General features: G+C 45.3%; 1 protein-coding gene and 1 pseudogene across 4 annotated transcripts in view; one reads left to right on the forward strand and one right to left on the reverse strand.

The window, feature by feature from the left end:
- Positions 1 to 22,040, reverse strand: part of LOC140204660 (uncharacterized) — an 83,971-nt pseudogene extending 61,931 nt beyond the window's left edge.
- LOC140205030 (uncharacterized) overlaps positions 21,874 to 23,081 on the forward strand; it is a 41,735-nt gene continuing 40,527 nt past the window's right edge. For all 4 annotated transcript variants that reach the window (XM_072272107.1, XM_072272108.1, XM_072272109.1 and 1 more), the window contains exon 1: positions 21,874 to 22,111. The gene's annotated coding sequence lies outside the window, so the exon portion shown is untranslated. The remainder of the gene's footprint in view (positions 22,112 to 23,081) is intronic.

The following is a 23,081-nucleotide window of genomic DNA, read 5'->3' on the forward strand; positions in this document are numbered from 1 at the left end:
TTGACCCATTCAGTCTGCACCGCCATTTCGTCATGGCTGGTCCATTTCCCTCTCAACTCCATTCTTCTGCCTTCTCCCCATAACCTTTCATGCCCTGACTAATCAGTCTCTGCCTTAAATATACTCAATGGTCTGGCCTCCACAGATACCTGTGGCAACAAATTTCACAGATTCACCACCATCTGGCTAAAGGTATTCCAGCTCACCTCTGTTCTTAATGGACATCCCTCTTCTCTAAGACTGTGACCTCTGGTCCTAGACTCCCCCACCAAATGAAATATCCTCTTCACAGCCAGTCTATTGTGGCCTTTTAACATTAGATAGATTTCAATGAGAACCTCCACCCTCCAACATTTTTCTAACTTCTGGCAAGTTCAGTCACAGAGCCTTCAATCACTGCTCTAATGAGAACCGATTCATTCCCAGAATCATTCTTGTGAACCTCCTCTGAACCCTTTCCAATGTTTGCACATTATTTCTTAATTAAAGGGCCAAAACTGCCCACAATACTCCGTGATGCCTCACCATTGCCTTATAAAGTCTCAGCATTACACCCTTGATTCCAGATCTCTTGACATCACATTAATCTTCCTCACCACAGATATAACCAGCAAATTAACATTTATGGAGTTCTGCACTTGTTTCCCTCAGTCTGAGCAGGTGAACAGCATCTCCCCAGCATTGATAGTGTGCCAGAAGGTTGCATGACTGGGAAAATCCCTTCCCACATTCAGAGCAGTTGAACGGCCTCTCCCCAGTGTGAACTCACTGATGTACCTTCAATTGAGATGACTGATTGAATCTTTTCCCACATTCAGGGCAGGTGAATGGCCTGCCACAGTGTGAACTTGATAATGTGTCATAGTGTGTCTTGACTGACAAAAATCCCTTCCCACTTTCAGAGTCTCTCAGTGTGAACTTGCAGAAGTTGCTTCACGTCAAATGATTGAGTGAATCCCTTCCCACAGTCTGAGCAGGTGAACGGCCTCTCCACAGTGTGAACTTGATAGTGCACCACAAGGTTGTATGACTGAGAAAATCCCTTCCCACATTCAGAGCAGGTGAACGGCCTCTCCCCAGTGTGAATTCGTTGATGGACCTTCATTTGAGATGATTGAGTGAATTCCTTCCTACAAGCTGAGCAGGTGAACAGCATCTCCGCAGCGTGAAATGACTGGTGTGCCAATCAGTCAGATGAACAAGTAAATACCTTCCCGCATCCTAAGCAGATAACTAGCATCTCCTCAGTGTAAACTGACTGGTGTGTCCATCGGTAGGTTGACTGAGTGAATACCTTCCCACAGTCTGTGCAGGTGAACATCATCCCCTCTGTGTGAGTCAACTTGTGTGTCCGTAGGTTGGAGGACTGAGTGAATTGCACGGTCTGAGCTGGAGAATAGCCTCTTTCTCATATGTACACACTGGTATGTCTGCAGGTGGGATGACAGTGTACAGTGTGAACCACTTCCCAGTCTGAACAGATGAACAGCTTCACCACAGTGAGAACTTGCTCATGAGTCAGCAGATCAGATTACCGAGTACACTAGGAAATCTGCAGATGCTGGAAATTCAAGCAACACACACAAAAAATGCTGGTGAACGCAGTAGGCCAGGCAGCATCTATAGGAAGAGGTACAGGTGACATTTCGGGCCGAGACCCTTCGTCAGGACTAACTGAAAGAAGAGATAGTGAGAGATTTGAAAGTGGGAGCAGGAGGGGGAGATTGGAAATGATAGGAGAAGACAGGAGTGGGAGGGATGGAGCTAAGAGCTGGAAAGTTGATTGGCAAAAGGGATACAAGGCTGGAGAAGGGAGAGAATCATGGGATGGGAAGCCTAGGGAGAAAGAAAGGGGGAGGGGAGCCCAAAGGATGGAGAACAGGCAAGGAGTTATAATGAGAGGGACAGAGGGAGAAAAAAGAGAGAGAGAGAAAAAAAGGAATCAATCAATCAATCAATCAATAAATAAATAAGGGATGGGGTACAAAGGGGAGGAGGGGCATTAACAGAAGTTATAGAAGTCAATGTTCATGCCATCAGGTTGGAGGCTACCCAGACGGAATATAAGGTGTTGTTCCTCTAACCTGATTACTGAGTAAATTTTTTCCCACTCATGGAATAATTGAACAGTCTCTTTTCTTGTTAACTCACTGTGCAGATCGGTTGAGAAAGTGAACAGCTTCTCACAGTTGTGAATTTCCATATATACTGTAACTTCAGCTTGGATGACAGAATGAATCGCTTCTTGCGATTCACTCAGATCAACAAATGCTGGTGTGTTCTCTGTATCCAGTTCCAGTGGATTTCAATGAAATACTCATCATCTCCTCAGACCAACAACAGTGTTACAAAGGTGTTACAAAGGAAATATCTGGTCACTCCTTAAATACCTGGACAGAGTACTTATAACGCAAAGGTAGTAATCTCAGGAGTACTGCCTGTGCCACGTGACAGTGAGTATAGGAATAGAATGAGGTGGAGGATAAATGCGTGGCTGAGGGATTGGAGCGGGGGGCAGGGATTCCGATTCAGACCGTGGTGGGTCTCATCAACAAGAACGATGAGTCAGCATACAGAGAGGAAGTGCAGCGGCTAACGGACTGGTGCAGGAGGACTTCAGGAGGACACGGAACGACCACTCTGTGCTGAACATCAATGACTCCTCCGTAGAGATCATTAAGAGCACCAAATTTCTTGGTGTACACCTGGTAGAGAATCTCACCTAGTCCCTCAACACCAACTCCAAAGTAAAGAAAGCCCAGCAGCATCTCTACTTTCTGCGAAGGCTGAGAAAGGTCCATTTTCCACCCCCCATCCTCACCACATTCTACAGAGGTTGTATTGTGAGCACCCTGAGCAGCTGCATTGCTGCCTGGTTCCGAAATTGCTCCAGCTCGGATCGCAAAACCCTGCAGTGGATAGTGAGGTCAGCTGAGAAGATCATCGGGGTCTCTCTTCCCGCCATTAGAGACACTTACACCACATGCTGCATCCGTATTATGAAGGACCCCACGCACCCCTCTTACAAACTCTTCTCCCTCCTGCCATTTGGCAAAAGGCACTGAAGTATTCAGGCTCTCACGACCAGACTATTTAACAGTTTCTTCCCCCAAGTCATCAGATTCCTCAATACCCAGAGCCTGGACTGACACCAACCTACTGCTCTCTACTGTGCATATTGTCTTGTTTATTATTTATTGTAATGTCTGCACTGTTTTGTGCACTTTATGCAGTCCTGGGCAGGTCTGTAGTCTAGCATAGTTTTGTGTTGTTTTACGCAGCTTAGTGTAGTTTTTGTATTGTTCATGTAGTACCATGGTCCTGAAAAACATCTCGTTTTTACTGTGTACTGTACCAACAGTTATGGTCGAAATAACAATAAAAAGTGACTTGACTTGACTTGATTACTGGATCATTGGCTACTGGGGAGAGTTTAAACTAGAATTGTTGGGGCTTGGGAACCGAACTGAAGAGACTGGGGAAGAGGCTGCTGGCTCACAAGTAGAGAAACATTAGAGACAGTGTGTGAGGGAGGATAGGCAGGTGATAGAGAAGGGACACGCTCAGATCGACGGTTTGAGATATGTCTATTTTAATGCAAGGAGTATTGTGAACAAAGCAGATGAACTTAGAGCATGGATCTGTACTTGGAGCTATGATGTGGTGGCCATTACAGAGACTTGGATGGCTCAGGGACAGGAATGGTTATTTCAAGTGCCGGGTTTTAGATGTTTCAGAAAGGACAGGAAGGGAGGCAAAAGAGGTGGGGGCGTGGCACTGTTGATCAGAGATAGTGTCATGGCTGCAAAAAAGGTGGACATCATGGAGGGATTGTCTACGGAGTCTCTGTGGGTGGAGGTTAGGAACAGGAAGGGGTCAATAACTCTACTGGGTGTTTTTTATAGGCTGCCCAATAGTAACAGGGATATCGAGGAGCAGATAGGGATACAGATCCTGGAAAGGTGTAATAATAACAGAGATGTCATGGTGGGAGATTTTAATTTCCCAAATATCGATTGACATCTCCCTAGAGTAAGGGGTTTAGATGGGGTGGAGTTTGTTAGGTGTATTCAGGAAGGTTTCTTGACACAATATGTAGATAAGCCTACAAGAGGAGAGACTGTACTTGATTTGGTATTGGGAAATGAACCTGGTCAGGTGTCAGATCTCTCAGTGGAAGAGCATTTTGGAGATAGTGATCATAATTCTACCTCCTTTACAACAGCATTGGAGAGAGATAGGAACAGAGAAGTTAGAAAAGCATTTAATTGGAGTAAGGGTTATCATGAGGTTATCAGGCAGGGACTTTGAAGCTTAAATTTGGAACAGATGTTCTCAGGGAAAGGTACAGAAGAAATGTGGCAAATGTTCAGGGGATATTTGTGTGGAGTACAGGAACCGTGGTGTACAAAGGCTGTAGTAAATCTAGTCAAGAAGAAAAGAGAAGCTTACAAAAAGTTCAGAGAGCAAGGTAATGTTAGAGATCTCGAAGATTATAAGGCTAACAGGAAGGAACTTCAGAAAGAAATTAGGAGAGCCAGAAGGGGTCATGAGAAGGCCTTGGTGGGCAGGATTAAGGAAAACCCCAAAGCATTATACAATTATGTGAAGAGCAAGAGGATAAGACGTGAAAGAATAGGACCTATCAAGCGTGACAGTGGGAAAGTGTGTATGGAACCGGAGGAAATAGCAGAGGTACTTAATGAATACTTTACTTCAGTATTCACTATGGAAAAGGATCTTGGTGATTGTAGTGATGACTTGCAGCGGACTGAAAAGCTTGAGCATGTAGATATTAAGAAAAAGGATGTGCTGGAGCTTTTGGAAAGTTTCAAGTTGGATAAGTCGCCGGAACTGGATGAGATGTACCCCAGGCTACCGTGGGAGGTGAGGGAGGAGGTTACTGAGCCTCTGGCAATGATCTTTGCATCATCAATGGGGACAGGAGAGGTTCTGGAGGATTGGAGGGTTGCGGATGTTGCTCCCTTATTCAAGAAAGGGAGTAGAGATAGCCCAGGAAATTAGTCTTACTTCAGTGATGGAGTAAGTGATGGACTTCAGCTGATGGAGAAGATCCTGAGAGGCAGGATTTATGAACATATAGAGAGGTATAATAAGATTAGGAATAGTCAGCATGGCTTTGTCAAGGGCAGGTCATGCCTTACGAGCCTGATTGAATTTTTTGAGGATGTGACTAAACACATTAATGAAGGAAGAGCAGTAGATGTAGTGTATATGGATTTCAGCAAGACATTTGATAAGGTACCCCATGCAAGGCTTATTGAGAAAGTAAAGAGGCATGGGATCCAAGGGGACATTGCTTTGTGGATCCAGAACTGACTTGCCCACAGAAGGCAAAGAGTGGCTGTAGGTGGGTCATATTCTGCATGGAGGTCTGTGACCAGCTGCACACCTCAGGGATCTGTTATGGGACCCTTACTCTTCATGATTTTAATAAATGACCTGGATGAGGAAGTGAAGGGATGGGTTAGTAAGTTTGCTGATGACACAATGTTATGCTGTAGGGTTTCTATGTTTCTAACTGATGTGTTGTGTTTGGCATTCTGGTTCCCAGATTATTTGTCATTTCTGACCTGTAAAAAGAATTACAAAATACATCACTGGGTGAAGGACAGCATTTCAGATGAGATAATTTAAGTCTCTAAAGTGATGTCTGACATCACACTGTTACAGTGAGGTTCAACCCAAGTTGAAGGAACAACTCCTGATCTTCTAACTGAGCATGGATCAGGCACCCAGACTGACCATCCAGTTCTCTGATTGTTTTTTCTGTCTGTGTTAGACTGGGCCATTCCTGCCCATCTTCAGTCTGTGACGTGGCTCAGTCTGTCTCTCTCCACTAGTATTATTTCAATTTCTGAGCATGTCCCACAATGCTATACAGAGCACACGATACTACATGGCTGATCCTGTCATCTTTCCGATCATTGTGTCCCACACCTCCCAGGTGATTGACGGTGGTGAACTCATTGATGGCAATGCCAAGAATATGAAGGGAAGGGCTGTTGTCTTTCCCAATGGATTGTGGCACTTTTGTGACGTGAAAGCTGCAGGTCACTTGTTACCCAGGAGAAAGGTGTTTGATATCATTATGTACCCAGAGAGAATGGTACAAAATATGTTCTCACGGGTTGAATAGTCCAGAGGTAGAGCTGAAAAAAAGTTGATTTTCTTGAGATCTAAATCTAATGAAAGAATTTTGTTCTTCTTTTCCCATGCAGCACTGACAATTTCTTTCATTGGAAGGTGGACTCTTCATCCGAGATTAACTCAGAAGAATATTTTTGTTCCCAGTTCCTAATCCTTGGACTGAGATAGCTGGAGCTCGGCAATGTCTGGCAGATCCATCCGCTCACTTTCCTCTGACTCCAAACACAGCCTATGGGCTGCTGGAGACAGTGCTAGGACTGTCATCCATGGCTGCCTCTATTCCCAGAAAAAAACCCACAGAAGCCAACAGCAGACTGTCTTTCAAGAGGGTGACCCTCACAATATGATAGGCTCTGATGGAGTACTTGGCAGGGCTCTGAAAACTGATGCCACCAGCTGGCAGGGGTGGTCAATGGCATTTTCAATCTCTCATTGCTAACATTGGAGGTTCTGACCTGCTTGAAAAGGACAATCATACCAGTGCCCAAGAGAAGGCTTAACGACTATCGTCCAGTAACATCCACATCTGCAGTGAAAAAGTGCTTTGAGAGGTTGGTTTTGGCTAGAATCAACTCCCGCCAAAGGGTCTGAAACATAGATGCTGCCTGGCTTGCTGAGTTCCTCCAGCATTTTGTGTGTGTTGCTGGATTTCTAGCATCTGCAGAATTTCACTTGTTTGTGTCTAAACGAGAACCTTGATGCATTGCAATGTTTAATATCACCACAATAAATCCACAGCAGATGCGATCTCATTAGCTCTTTGTGCGGCTTGGATCAGTTGGACAATACTAATACTTATGTCAAAATGCTGTTTATTGACTACAGCTCAGTGTTCAACATCATGTGGCTAGGCACAGATCAAATGCCATCTATAAATTTGCTAACAACTATCATTGGCAGTTCAGATGGTGACTACAAGACTGACAGAAGCGGATGTGCCAACTAGTTGAGTGGTGTCGCAGCAACAACCTTGCACTCAATGTCAGTAACACCTTCAGAAAGTGTAAGACGAGGGAACACACACCAGTCCTCAGAAAGGGATCAGATTGGAAAGAGTGAGCAATTCAAGTTCCTGAGTGACAACATCTCTGAGGATCTATCCTGGGCCCAACATATCGAAGCAGCCACAAAGAGAGCAACATTTCATTAGGAGTTTGAGGAGATTTGGTATGTCACCAAAGAAGAAGAAGAAGAAGCCCTTAACTCCGAGTGGAGTCACCGGGACACTGTTGTGACGGTGTTTTTTTAGCGGGCTTTCTTGTTTTTACGAGGCTAAGTTGCTAGCTCGACGTTCAACCCAGCACGGATGGAAAGCGTGCAAGGGAGCCGGCTGGATTCGAAATCGGGATCCATTGCTCCGAAGTCTGGCGCCGATGCCACTACACCACCAGCCAGCTAGCCCATGTCACCAAAGGGTGCTCACAAATTTTTACAGACCAGTCTAACTGCCTACATCAGTGTCTGGTGTGAGGGTGGTGGCTGCTGTACAGGATCAAAAGAAGCTGCGTAAAGTTTTGAACTTAGTCAGTTCCATTATGGGCACGAGCCTCTGTAGTATCAAGGACATCTTCAAGAAGCCACAAAAAGGCAGCTTCCATCAATAAAGACTCCTCACTCAGAATATTGCTTCTGAAGGAGGAGGCAATGATTCAGGAACAGCTTCTTTCCCTCTGCCATCTGATTTCTGAATGAACAGTGTGTGGACAGTGATTGGGCAATGTGTAGCAAAGAGAGGCTGTTAATCGGGCAGAATTGCAGTCAACAGGATGAATTGCAATGTAAAATGCGGACAAAATTGGTCAACTGTGAATACAGGACTAAGGGTGTTCTATTTGAACACTCACAGTATATGGAATAAAGAAAGTGAACTTGTAGCACAGTTGTTTGGCTGGTATGATGTTGTAGGCATAACTGAATCATAACTGAAAGAAGATTATAGCTGGGAGATTAGTGTCAAAGAATACACATTGTATCAAAAGGATAGGCAGGAAGGCAAGGGGGTGGTGTGGCTCTGTTGGTAAAACATTAAATCAAATCATTGGAAAGAGGTGACATGGTATCAGAAGGTGCTCAGACTTTGTGGATAGACCTAAGAAACTGCAGGCGTATAAATATCCTGACAGGAGTTGTATACAGATCCCCAAACAATAGTAAGGATGTGGTCTACAGGTTATAATGAGCAATAAAAATGCATGCCAAAAGGGTCAAAAATAGTCATGGGGGATTTCAATATGCAGGTAGATTGGGAAAATCAGGTTAGTGCTGGTTTCCAGGAGCAGGAATTTCTAGAGTGCCTGGGAGATCTAAGAAAGAGATTTTTCCCTCACACTGCCTGAGGTGGAAGTGGAGGCAGGTCCTTTCACAACATTTGAGAAGTGGATGAGCATTGAATCTGTCAGGAAACAACCAGCAATCAGAATCAGGTTTAATATCACCAGCATACATCATGAATTTGTTTTGTGGCGACAGTACATCGTAATACACAGTAATAAGAACTATAAATTACAATAGGTATATAAACAAATAACTTGGAAAAGAGATGGACAAATACTGAAGTGTTCATGGTTTCATTGCCAGTTAGAAATCTAATGGCAGAGAGGTAGAAACCATATCTAAAATCTTAAGTGAGTGCTTTCAGGTTGTCGTACTTACTCCATGATGGTAGCAATGAAACGTGGGCACGTCCTGGTTGATGGGTATACTTAATGATGGATGCCAACTTCTTGAGTTATCTTATTTTGGGGGTGTCCTTGATACTGGGGAGACTAGTGTCAATAAAGGAGCTTTCTGAGTTTTCAGCTTTCTTGAGCTTTTTCCGATCATCTGCAGTGGCCTCTCCATACAAGATGGTGATGCAACCAATTAGAATGCTCTCCATGGTACATCTGTAGAAAATTTGCAAGAGGCTATGGTGACATACCAAGTCTTCTCAAACTCCTAATGAAACATAGCTGCTGTTGTGTCTTTGCAATTGCATCTTTGATCTGAGAGATGCTGACATCCAGGAACATAAAACTGCTCACCCTTTCCATTACTGATCCCTTGATGTGTAGTGGTGGATGTTCCCCTGACTACCCCTTCCTGAAGTTCACAATCAATTCCTTTGTCTTATTAAGGGGAAAGTTGTTTTTGGCGACACCACGGAACCAGCTGATCTATCTCACTCCTTGCCGCCATCTGAGGAGGAGGATGAAAGTGGGTGTTTCAATGACAGGAGGGAGACTCCATTCCAGAGATGGACATGGAAGGGGGTGTGCCAGAGATGGCTTCGATGGGGGAATGAGAGCGGTGTCCTGGAGTCAGGGTAGTGAAGGCTGTTGGTAAATGGACATCACAGAAACAGGAAACGGCAAGTAGGAGCATTCATTGGATTACAAATGAGTAGCTCCAGAGATGGGAGGAAAGGCTTGACCCAGAGGCAGAATGGGGGGGGGGGCGGTGTTGTATGTAGTGGAAGGGATATTAACTGGGAAGGACAATGGGAGAAAAGGTACATCAAAGAGAATGACAGATGGGGAGGGGAGGGTTTCACCAGAAATGCAGAAATGGGTTACCTACAGATGGGAGATGGGAAGAACAGAGAAATGGGAGGGTGGACAGTAAGTACCAGACAGTGTGGAGGGGACATCCTAAAGACATGCAGGATGGTGGGGAAGGTGGATTCAGGAAGATGGTTGGCATCCCACTTAGCAGGAAGGGGAAAAGGAAGAGAAGAAGGTGGAACAGAGATGGGGGGCTAAAAGGGGATAAGGGTGCTGTGCCGAGTCGGTGGGGGCGGGGGGGGGATATATTTGTCCCAGAGACCAAGTGGTAGAGGAGGAGCATTCCCAGAGACTGAGGGTGGGCACTAAGGGACATTGTCTGAGTGGGGTGTGGGGGTGAAGGGAGTTTCCAGAGTCATGGGGGAGGAACCCTAGGCCAGGAGGGTTGTAAGGAGTATGGGAAGGTGTTCATAGAGGACGGTTAAAGGGTGACACACAGACAGAGGCAGGAAAGAGGAGATGGAAGCTGCATCCCAGACAGGTGGGAGGGGGAAGGGAACATCCTAGAAACAGGGGTCTGCAGCAATAGGGAAAGGGGATATATTGGAGATGCATTTGGGAAGGATGGCGGGATTATTGCAGAGACAGGGGTGTGGAGTGGCAACTCAGAGATGTAGGGATGGTCATCCCAGAAACAGGTTTGGGAGGGGTGCAGAAGGGTGTTACGCAGGTAGGGTCTCCTTGCTACAATTAGTGTGATATTTATCTAGATGTTGTCCAGTATCTCCAATGCCACATTCAAGGCTCAATAGCATTCTAGTGCTGGTGAACTGACATTCACAGCAGAACTGATGAGTTGTTGTGTCTGAGATTACCATACACAAATGCTTTGCCTTTTGTACTCTGTAAAAAGTTTACAAAAACTATCTATGGGTCAAGGACAGCATGCCTCATGCCTTTTAGTCTCCAAGGTGGTGTCTAACATCTCTCTGTTACAGGGAGGCACACCACAATCTAAGAAAACAAATCCTCAACTTCTATTGACCACAGTTCAGGCATCTGGACTCAGCGTCAAATTGCCTGACTGTCTACCTGTCTGTATCATGGTGGGACAATCCTGCCTATCATTGATCTGTGATTTGGCACAGTGTGTATCTGTCCATTCCTAGAGCTAACAGTTCTGGGCATGTCTCACTGCCCAACCAGGAGCACACGGTATTTACACCACTACTCCTGGAGACTTTCTGGTCACTGTCACCAAGGGACAGTGGGGAACTCACAAAGGTGATCTGCGGAGGAAACCAAGGTGACATAAAGAGTTTGTTTTCCTGTGCAGCTGTAACTGATGTTTTAATTCACTGGAAGTTGGACCCAGTTCTTTCTTTTGTGCCTCAATCTCAACTACTCCCATTCGCTACTGAGGTATGTAGTCCTAGTTCTTGTCATCAGACCTGATCTTAATGTTCCACTTTGATTGGTAGAAAATCACTTATCTACTTAACTTGAAGACATATTATAAGTTCTTAATTCCTGATGAAGACAGAATTATATTTTCGTGCAAGTCCCAAATCATTATGTTCAGATAGCAAGATCTCAGCTGCCACTGGGCGCTCAGTGCACCCTTTCACAGAGCCTATTGTCCAATGAATGCATGGGTGTGTTTGGGCACAACTTTGGATTCTTGGCACCTGCACAAGTGATTCACAGTGATAGTACATTCATAAGCAGAGATTTCTGGGTAAGAAGAGTGACATTGAAAGCATTTACAAGCATTCCCTCCAACCCCCCCCCCACGCTAAATGGTACAAGTCAGGTCAATATTGTTATGGGAACTCAGCTGCCAGTTTAACACAGCAAGCTTCTACAAGCAATATATTCCAATGTCAACAGGCAATGTAGGTGACGAGTCAAACTTTTTCTCTGTCAATCAGCTTCTAAATGATACTACTCTGTCATTCATTGCCTGCTCCTCATCATATTCTCTGCCCTGTGCTGACCCATCTCTGGTTTCTGACCCTGCTCCATCAAACATCAACTTATGGTTCTGCATTCTGCATTCAGACTTTACAGTGGTGTATTTTAACAACCCAGCTGTGTGGAACAGTCCTTTGAAGCAGTAAAAATGACCCATAACGTTGAAATGGACAGGGAATAAGGTGGGTAACTAACAATTTTATTCTTCCTCTGACCAGACTTGAGGAACAAACACATCAGACGTAATTGCAATCAGCCTGAGTCTGCAAAAAGTCATGCAGGAAATTCAAGGGAAACCTCTTCATTCACAGAGTGGTGACTGTTTGGAACCCAAAGGTGAACAGCAGGGAAGGATTTAAAAGGACTGTCATGCAACAGAAATACTGGCAGAGACCAGATGGCCGAGTTGACTCCCTAATGTTGTAGATTCACTAAGTACCTGAAACAGAGTTTAAAATAGAATTACTTTATTTGTCACAGATCCAAAATATTAAACTCCAGTCCGATTAAATGTGAGCATCAGCAGAAGAAACTTCTCCCAGTCCCAGCGACCAGGGTGCAGAACTGGGTGTGGTGAGCAGCCGTAATAATTGCAGAGTTCAACACCAACAGTCACCTTTTCCTCTGGATTCGGTCACTGTGATGTTTAAATATTCAGCACGAATATTATTTAAAACTTTTCCCCAGTGTGAACACCATAGTGCTTCCGAAGGTTGGATGAATGATTGAATCCCTTCCCACATTCAGAGCAGGTGAACGGTCTCTCCCCAGTGTGAACTTGATAGTGTGCCACAAAGTTGCATGACTGAGAAAACCCTTTTCCACATTCAGAACAAGTGAACGGCTTCTCTCCAGTGTGAACTCGTAGGTGTTGTTTCAGGTCAGATGATCGCGTGAATCCCTTCCCACAGTCTGTGCAGGTGAACAGCCTCTCTCCAGTGTGAACTCGCTGGTGTTGCTTCAAGTCAGATGATCGACTGAATCCCTTCCCACAATTTGAGCAGGTGAACGGTCTCTCCCCAGTGTGAACTCGCTGGTGTGCCCGTAAGTTACATAAATGAGTGAATCCCTTCCCACAATCTAAGCAGGTGAATGGCCTCTCTCCAGTGTGAACTCGCAGATGTTCCTTCAGGTAAGATGATCGACTGAATCCCTTCCCACAATCAGAGCAGATGAATGGCCTCTCCCCAGTGTGAATTCGCAGATGTTCTTTCAAGTAAGATGATCGACTGAATCCCTTCCCACAGTCTGAGCAGGTGAATAGCTTTTCCCCAGTGTGAACCCGCTGGTGTGCCATGAAGTTCGATATGTGAGTGAATCCCTTCCCACATTCAGAGCAGGTGAACGGCCTCTCCTCAGTGTGAACTCGTAGATGTTGCTTCAGGTCAGTAGATCGAGTGAATCCCGTCCCGCATTCAGAGCAGGTGAACGGCCTCTCTCCAGTGTGAACTCGCAGATGTTGCTTCAAGTGAGATGACTGAGTGAATCCCTTCCCACAGTGTGAACAGGTGAATAGCTTCTCTCCAGTGTGAACTTGCTGATGTAACTTTAATTGAGATGATCGATTGAAACCCTTCCCACAGTCTGTGCAGGTGAACATCATCTCCCCAGTGTGAATCAACTTATGTGTCCGTAGTAAGGATGACAGTGAGTCGGACAGTCTGAGCTGGTGAACAGCCTCTCTCCTCTGTTACTCACTGGTGTGTCTATAGATGGGATGACAGAGTGAATCAGTTCCTACAGCCTGAACAGATGAACAGCCTCTCCCCAGTTTGAACTCGCTCATGTGTCAGCAGATAAGATTACTGAGTGAATCTCTTCTCACACATTGAACAATTGAACAGCTTCTCTCCTTCGTCAACTCACTGGTGTCTCTGTGGATTAGCTGAGTGAGTGAATCCCTTCCTACCCCGGTTCCAGTGGATTCACTGAGTTAAAACAGAAAATTTCATTTCAGACACAAAACACGTTTTTCAGCTGGATTGAGATACTTCTTCGTCTCCTAGGATCAACAACAGATATATTGGTGTTACAAAGAAAATATGTGGTCACTCCTAAAATACCTGACAGACCTCAGAACTCACAAAAAATGCTGGCGAACACAGCAGACCAGGCAGCATCTATAGGAAGAGGTACAGTTGACGTTTCGGGCCGAGACCCTTCGCCAGGATTAACTGAGAGATAGTAAGAGATTTGAAAGTGGGAGGGGGAGGGGGAGATCCGAAATGATAGGAGAAGACGGGAGGGGGAGGGATGGAGCTAAGAGCTAGAAATTGATTGGCAAAAGGGATACCAGGCTGGAGAAGGGAGAGGATCATGGGACGGGAGGCCTCGGGAGAAAGGAAGTGAGGTGGGGGAAGGAGTATAGTGAGAGGGACGGGGAGAAAAAAGGGAAAAGAAAAATAAATAAATAAATGCCAGCAGGACATCAACCGTCTCAACTTCACCACAGCTTGTTCCCATTCCAACCTCACTCCTTCCGAACGTTCTGCTCGCCATTCCCTCCGCGCTAATCCTAACCTAACTATAAAACCCGCCGATAAGGGCGGGTGCTGTTGTAGTCTGGCATACTGCCCTCTATCTTGCTGAGGCACAGCGACAACTCATGCATACCTCCTCTTATTTACCCCTCGATCATGACCCCACTAAGGAGCACCAGGCCATTGTCTCCCACACCATCACCAACTTTACCAGCTCAGGGGATCTCCCACCCACTGCTACCAACATTATAGTTCCCACACCCTGCATTTTCCATTTCTACTTCCTACCCAAGATCCACAAACCTGCCTGTCCAGGTAGACCCATTGTCTCAGCTTGCTCCTGCCCCACTGAACTCATTTCTGCATACCTCGACACTGTTTTATCTCCCCTTGTTCAATCCCTTCCCACCTATGTTCATGAGACATCTCACACTCTGAATTTTTTCAATGATTTTAAGTTCCCTAGCCCCCACCGCTTTATTTTCACCATGGATGTCCAGTCCCTATATACCTCCATCCCCCACCAGGAAGGTCTCAAAGCTCTCTGCATCTTTTTGGATTCCAGACCTAACCAGTTCCCCTCTACCACCACTCTCCTCCGTCTAGTGGAATTAGTCCTTACTCTTAATAATTTCTCCTTTGGCTCCTCCCACTTCCTCCAAACTAAAGGTGTACCCAAGGGCACCTGTATGGGTCCCAGCTATGCCTGCCTTTTTGTTGGCTTTGTGGAACAATCCATGTTCCAAGCCTACACTGGTATCTGTCCCCCACCTTTCCTTCGCTACATCGATGACTGCATTGGCGCTGCTTCCTGCATGCATGCTGAGCTCATTGACTTCATTAACTTTGCCTCCAACTTTCACCCTGCCCTCAAGTTTAGCTGGTCCATTTCCGACACCTCCCTCCCCTTTCTTGATCTTTCTGTCTCTATCTCTGGAGACAGCTTATCTACTGATGTCTACTATAAGCCTACGGACTCTCACAGCTACCTGGACTATTCGTCTCCCCACCCTGTCTCTTGCAAAAATGCCATCGCCTTCTCGCAATTCCTCCATCTCTGCCGCATCTGTTCTCAGGATGAGGCTTTTCATTCCAAGATGAAGGAGATGTCCTCTTTTAGAGAAAGGGGCTTTCCTTCCTCCACCATCAACTCTGCTCTCAAACGCATCTCTCTCATTTCACACACATCTGCTCTCACCCCATCCTCCTGCCAGCGCACTAGGAATAGGGTTCCCCTTGTCCTCACCTACCACCCCACCAGCCTCCGGGTTCAACATATAATTCTCCGTAACTTCTGCCACCTCCAACGGGATCCCACCACTAAGCACATCTTTCCTTCCTCCCCTTTCTGCTTTCCGCAGGGATCGCTCCCTAATCCATTCTTCCCCCCCATCCTTTCCCACCGATCTCCCTCCAGGCACTTATCCTTGTAAGCGGAACAAGGATAATGCATGCATTACTAAATGACAATAAAAGAGTCCTCATAATCTAAAGTGCTACACATGCCCTTACACTTCCTCCCTCACCACCATTCAGGGCCCCAGACACTCCTTCCAGGTGAGGCGACACTTCACCTGTGAGTCAGCTGCGGTGATATACCGCGTCCGGTGCTCCTGATGTGGCCTTCTATATATTGGCGAGACCCGACACGGACTGGAAGACGGCTTTGCTGAACACCTACGCTCTGTCCGCCAGAGAAAGCAGGATCCCCCAGTGGCCACACATTTTAATTCCACATCCCATTCACATTCTGATATGTCTATCCACAGCCTCCTCTACTGTCAAGATGAAGCCACACTCAGGTTGGAGGAACATTCTGTCTGGGTAGCCTCCAAACTGATGGCATGAACATTGACTTCTCTAACTTCCATTAATGCCCCACCTCCCCTTCGTACCCCATCCCTTATTTATTTATTTATTCCCCCCCTTCCCCCCCTCTCTTTTTTCTCCCTCTGTCCCTGTCACTATACTCCTATACTCCTTCCCCCCCACCCGACTTCCTTTCTCCCGAGGCCTCCTGTCCCATGATCCTCTCCCTTCTCCAGACTGGTATCCCCTGTACCAATCAACTTTCCAGCTCTTAGCTCCATCCCTCCCCCTCCCACTTTCAAATCTCTTACTATCTCTTCTTTCAGTTAGTCCTGACGAAGAGTCTTGGCCCAAAACGTCGATTGTACTTCTTCCTAGAGATGCTGCCTGGCCTGCTGCGTTCATCATCATTTTTTTGTGTGGTTGCTTGAATTTCCAGCATCTGCAGATTTCCTCATGTTTGTGACCTTAGAACTGACATTTTGTTGTGTCTGAGATTCCTGTACACAGATTCTTTGTCATTTCCAACCTGTAAAAAGATTTACAAAAGACATCAATGGGTGAAGGACAGCATTTCAGATGAGATCATTTTAGTCTCTATAGTGATGTCTGACATCACTTGTTAACAGTGAAGTTCAACCCAAGTAGGAGGAACAATTACTGATCTTCTAACTGGGTACAGATCAGGGATCTAGACTGACCATCAAGTTCTCTATTTCTGTCTATATCAGAATGGCCCATTTCTGCCCATCTTCAATCTGTGACATGGCTCAGTTTGTCTCTCTCCGTCAGTATTATTTTAAGTTCTGGTCATGTCCCACAGCACTACAAAGAGCACATGATATTACATGGCTGATCCTGGAGACTTTCTAATTACTCTGACCCACTTCCCTCCACCCCCCCACCAAGTGATTGATGGTGGTGAATTTATCGACGGTAATGACAATGAACATGAAGGGGAGGGCAGTTGTCTTTCCCATTGGATTGTGGCACCTTTGTGATGTGAAAGCTGCAGGTCACTTGTTACCCAGGAGAAAGGTGTTTGATATCATCATGTACCCAGGGACAATGATACAAGACATGTTCTCACGGGTAGAAAGATCAGAGAAAGACATAAATCAAAGGTGATTTTCTCAAGTAGGGTCCAGTGAGATGGAGGAACTGAGCGAAATACATGTTAGTAGGGAAGTGGTGTTAGGTAAATTGAAGGGATTGAAGGCAGATAAATCCCCAGGGCCAGATGGTCTGCATCCCAGGGTGCTTAAGGAAGTAGCCCAAGAAATAGTGGATGCATTAGTGATAATTCTTCAAAACTCGTTAGATTCTGGACTAGTTCCTGAGGATTGGAGGGTGGCTAATGTAACTCCACTTTTTAAAAAAGGAGGGAGAGAGAAACCGGGGAATTATAGACCGGTTAGCCTAGCGTCGGTGGTGGGGAAACTGCTGGAGTCAGTTATCAAGGATGTGATAACAGCACATTTGGAAAGCGGTGAAATGATCGGACAAAGTCAGCATGGATTTGTGAAAGGAAAATCATGTCTGACGAATCTCATAGAATTTTTTGAGCATGTAACTAGTAGAGTGGATAGGGGAGAACCAGTGGATGTGGTATATTTGGATTTTCAGAAGGCTTTTGACAAGGTCCCACACAGGAGATTAGTGTGCAAACTTAAAGCACACGGTATTGGGGGTAAGGTATTGGTGTGGGTGGAGAGTTGGTTAGCAGACAGGAAGCAAAGAGTGGGAATAAACGGGACCTTTTCAGAATGGCAGGCGGTGACTACTGGGGTACCGCAAGGCTCAGTGCTGGGACCCCAGTTGTTTACAATATATATTAATGACTTGGATGAGGGAATTAAATGCAGCATCTCCAAGTTTACGGATGACACGAAGCTGGGTGGCAGTGTTAGCTGTGAGGAGGATGCTAAGAGGATGCAGGGTGACTTGGATAGGTTGGATGAGTGGGCAAATTCATGGCAGATGCAATTTAATGTGGATAAATGTGAAGTTATCCACTTTGGTGGCAAAAATAGGAAAACAGATTATTATCTGAATGGTGGCCGATTAGGAAAAGGGGAGGTGCAACGAGACCTAGGTGTCATTATACACCAGTCATTGAAAGTGTAGGCATGCAGGTACAGCAGGTGGTGAAAAAGGCGAATGGTATGCTGGCATTTATAGCGAGAGGATTTGAGTACAGGAGCAGGGAGGTACTACTGCAGTTATACAAGGCCTTGGTGAGACCACACCTGGAGTACTGTGTGCAGTTTTGGTCCCCTAATCTGAGGAAAGACATCCTTGCCATAGAGGGAGTACAGAGAAGGTTCACCAGATTGATTCCTGGGATGGCAGGACTTTCACATGAAGAAAGACTGGATGAACTGGGCTTGTACTCGTTGGAATTTAGAAGATTGAGGGGGGATCTGATTGAAACGTATAAGATCCTAAAGGGATTGGACAGGCTAGATGCAGGAAGATTGTTCCCGATGTTGGGGAAGTCCAGAACGAGGGGTCACAGTTTGAGGATAGAGGGGAAGCCTTTTAGGACCGAGATTAGGAAAAACTTCTTCACACAGAGAGTGGTGAATCTGTGGAATTCTCTGCCACAGGAAACTGTTGAGGCCAGTTCATTGGCTATATTTAAGAGGGAGTTAGATATGGCCCTTGTGGCTACGGGGGTCAGGGGGTATGGAGGGAAGGCTGTGGCGGTGTTCTGAGTTGGATGATCAGCCATGATCGTAATAAATGGCGGTGCAGGCTCGAAGGGCTGAATGGCCTACTCCTGCACCTATTTTCTATGTTTCTATGTTAAGTACTAAGTCTTTAAGTCTTTTTTCCCCATCCAGCACTAACTGACATTTTCATTGACTGAAAGGCAGTCTCTGCATCCAAGGTTAACTCGGAAGTATATTTTTGTTCCAAGTTTCTAATCCTTGGACTTAGATGGCAGGAGCTCGGCAGAGTCTGACAGATCCATCTGTTCCCATTTCCTGTGCCTGCACTTCCAAATACATCCTATGGACTGCTCGGGAAAATGCTAGAATTATCATACATGGCTGCCTCTATACCCAGAAAACACTATGGAGGCTATCATCAGACTATCTTTCAAGTGGGTGAACCGTCACAACGTGACAGGCTCTGATGGAGTATCTGGTAGGGCTCTGAAAACCTGTGCCAACAAATGACGGCGGGAAGGGATTCAAGAAAATTTTCATTTCTCATTGCTACAGTCAGAGGTTCCAACCTGCTTCAAAAGGACAGCAATCATAACAGTGCCCAGGAAGAGCAGAGTAAGCATCCTTAACGACCATCGTCCAGTAACACTCACATCTACGGTGATGAAGTGCTTTAGAGATAGGTTATCGATTGAATCAACACCTGTCTCAACAAAGAGCTGGACCAACTGCAAGTTGCCAGCTCAACATTTAACACAATCATTCCTAATGCTCCGATCAAAAAGCTCCAAAAATGGGCCTTTGTATTTCCATCTGCAACTGGCTTCGCAACTTCCTCACCAGAAGACCACAATCTGTGCAGATCAGAAATTATTCTACCTCGCTGACAATCAACACTGATGCACCTCAAGGTCCTATGCTCTACTCTCTTAACACCCATGACTGTGTGGCTAGGCACAGCTCAAATGCCATCTATAAGTATGCTGATGACTCAAATATTGTTGGCAGAATTTAAGATAGTGACGAGAAGGAGCAAGATATACCAGCTAGTTGAGTGGTCTTGCAGCAAAAACCTTGCACTCAATGTCAGTATGACCAAAGACCTAATTGTGGACTTCAGGAAGGGTAAAGGTAAGGACATTGAACCCATGAATACCTCACTACTTTTTTGTACTGCTTATTTAATTTAAATATTTATATAGACCTAAAGATATGGAGGAGAATTAGGCCATTTCACCCATCGTGTCTGCTCCAGCACTCCACTGTGGTTGATCCATTCTCCCTCTCAGCCCCAATCTTTTGCCCCTTCATGCCCTTACTAATCAAGAATCTATCAATCTCTGCCTTAAATATACATAAAGACTTGGCCTCCACAGCCGCCTGTGGCAATGAATTCCACAGATTCACTACTCTCTGGCTCAAGAAATTCCTCTCATCTCCATTCCAAAAGGATGCCCTCCTATGCTGAGTGTGTCCTCTAGTCTTAAGACTCTCCTACCATAGGAAATATTCTCTGTACATCTACTCTATCGAGGCTTTTCAACATTTGATAGATTTCAATGAGGTTAGCCATCATTCTTCTGAATTCTAGTGAGCACAGGCACTGAACAATTAAAGGCTCTTCGTTGTCAAGCCTTTCAATCCTGGAATCATTTTTTGTGAACCTCCTTGAACCCTATCCAATGTCAGCACATCCTTCTTAAATCAGTGGCCCAAATCTGCTCACCACCCTCCAAGTGAGACCCTACCAGTGCTTTAAAAAGACACAATATTACATCCTTGCTTTTATAGTCAAATTCTCCTGAATTAAATGCTAACATTGCATTTGCCATCCTCACCACAGATTCAACCTGCAAATTAACCTTTAGAGGATCCTGCATGAGGGCTCCCATGTCCCTTTGTACCTCAGATTTTTGAAATTTCCCTCCATTTAGAAAATAGACTATCATTTTATTTCTTCTACCAAAGTGCATGACCATACACTTCCCAACACTGTTTTCCATCTGCCACTTCTTTGCCCATTCTCCTAATCTGTCAGTCTTCTGTAGTCTCTCTACTTCCTCAAAACTATCTGCCCCGCTACCTAGTGACTTGGTTACAAAGTTATCAATTCCATCATCCAAGTCATTGCCATACCATGTAAAAAGAAGTGGTCCCAACACAGACCTCTGTGGAACACCAACCAGAAAAGGCTCCCTTTATTCCCACTCTTTGCCTCCTGCCAATCCACTGCTTTATCCATGCTGATATCTTTCCTGTAATACCATGGGCTCTAAACTTGTTAAGCAGCCTCATGTGTGGAATGTTGTCAAAGCATTTCAGAAAATTCAAGTACATAGCATCCACTGATTCTCCTTTGTCTAGCCTGCTTGTTATTTCTTCAAAGAACTCCGAGAGATTTGTCAGGCAAGGTTTTCCCATGCTGACTATGGCCTATTTTATCGTGTGCCTCCAAGCACCCCAAAACCACATCCTTATTAATCTACTCCAACATTTTCCCAAACCACTGAAGTCAGACTAACTAGCCTATAATTTCCTTCTTCTGCCTCTCTCCTTTTTTGAAGAGTGGAGCGACATTTGCAATTTTCCTTTATTCCAGATCCATACCAGAATCAATTATTCCTGAAAGATAATTTCTAATGACCCCACAATTTCTTCAGCCACCTCTGTCAGAAGCCTGGTGCGTACACCATTCAGTGCAGATTTATCTACCTTCAGACCTTCTCTCTAGTAATAGCATCTTCACACACTTCTGCCCCGACACTCTCGAACTTCTGGCATACTGCTAGTGTCTTCCACAGTGAAGACTGATGAAAAATACTAATTCAGTTCACCAGCATTTTCTTGTTTCCTATTGCTCCCTCTCTAGCATCATTTTCCAGCAGTTGGATATCCACTCTCTTCTCTGTTCTACACTTTATATCTGACACTTTTAGTACACTCTTTAATATTACAGGCTCGCATGCCTTCATGTTCCATCTTTTCCTTCTTAATGGCATTTTAGTTGCCTTCTGTTGGTTTTTAAAAGCTGTTGATTCCTGTAACTTGCCACTAATTTTTGCTCAATTACTTGGCATCTCTTTGGAGGGCTATGGGTAACCGTAGGTAATTTCTAAAGTAAGGACATGTTCAGCACTGCATTGCATTATACTGTTGCCGCAGAAAAAACAAATTTCATGACATATACCGGTGAGATTAAACCTGATTCTGTTCGAGGACCGCCTGTCCATAATGGTCACAGCGATGCGCATGCGCCATGTCCTTCCCTCATTAGCAGAAAGCTCCCCGGGTACGGATCGTGGGGCTGAGAAACGGGGAAAGGACCAGGAATGTGGGGCCACAGTATGTCCGGAGCCCGTAACAATTGTCCTTCAATCACGGTGTAGAGTCCGAAGCCCCGCTCTTACCCGCAGCCAATACCCCAGCGCCTGAGGCCCACTGAGCGCATGCGCGATTTTCTGGACCTATTACGCAAGCGCATTTGATCGATGGGACTCCGCTATGATTTGGCAGTGTGTCGGTAAGTATCGGTTCCACGTCACATCTCAAAAGCAGCCAATGTTTTCATGCAGAAAACTCAGCAGCTATTTTAACGCACAAATTCTTCCGCAAACACTCTTTCTATATCTGATCCCACTGTGAATGCATTATGGACCTGTATTTTCCTATCCCTCTGTTCTATCCCACTTCACAGTGCCCTACCATTCGCTGTGTAATGGCGTACGCTACGGCATAGCCCGTACGCAGAAGTATAAATCAGACCTACATTGGCTGATCCTACTGCAGCGCAGTGCATCGCACTTGTCTGCGTTAAATTCCATTTGCAATTTTTTCGGCCCATTATTCCAGCTGGTCCAGATCCCAGTGTAAATTCTGTGATAGTCTTCCTCACTGTCCATTACACTCCCTATTTTCACATCATCTGCCAATTTACTGATCCAATTAAGCACATGATTATCCAGGTCATTGATATAGATGACAAACAGCAAAGTACCCAGCACTGATCCATGCAGCACACCACTAGTCGCAGAGAGACAATCATCTGCTACCACTCTCTGGCTTCTCCCACAAACATCATCAACTTTCCTGAAAGTTCCTCGATAAACAATACGATCTGCTCATCAGCCTATAACTTCCCGGTTTATAGTTAGAATCTTCTTTAAACAGCAGAATATTAGCTATCCTCCAATCGTCCAGAATTTCGCTTGTCATTGGGTGGTCTGTTGTTGTTGTTGTTCGTCCTTCGTAGTTGAAGATGACCATGGCTTCAAAGTCAAATGGGAGATTGGTGGCTGTGGGTCTGGAGGTGATTGATGAGGCCAATCCGGGCCCTGAAGACTCGCCCACATGTGGGGTGGTCTGTTATGGACCTATTAACATGGTCACACCTTTCTTATTTCTCAATTTCACCTATAAAGCCTCAGTTGATGAGTTCTCCAGTTTGCCCTGACTAAGCACTACCATGACACTTTCTCTGACAAGTAACACCA

This window comes from Mobula birostris, chromosome 11 (assembly GCF_030028105.1).
Source record: "Mobula birostris isolate sMobBir1 chromosome 11, sMobBir1.hap1, whole genome shotgun sequence".
Classification (NCBI taxonomy): Eukaryota; Metazoa; Chordata; class Chondrichthyes; order Myliobatiformes; family Myliobatidae; genus Mobula; species Mobula birostris.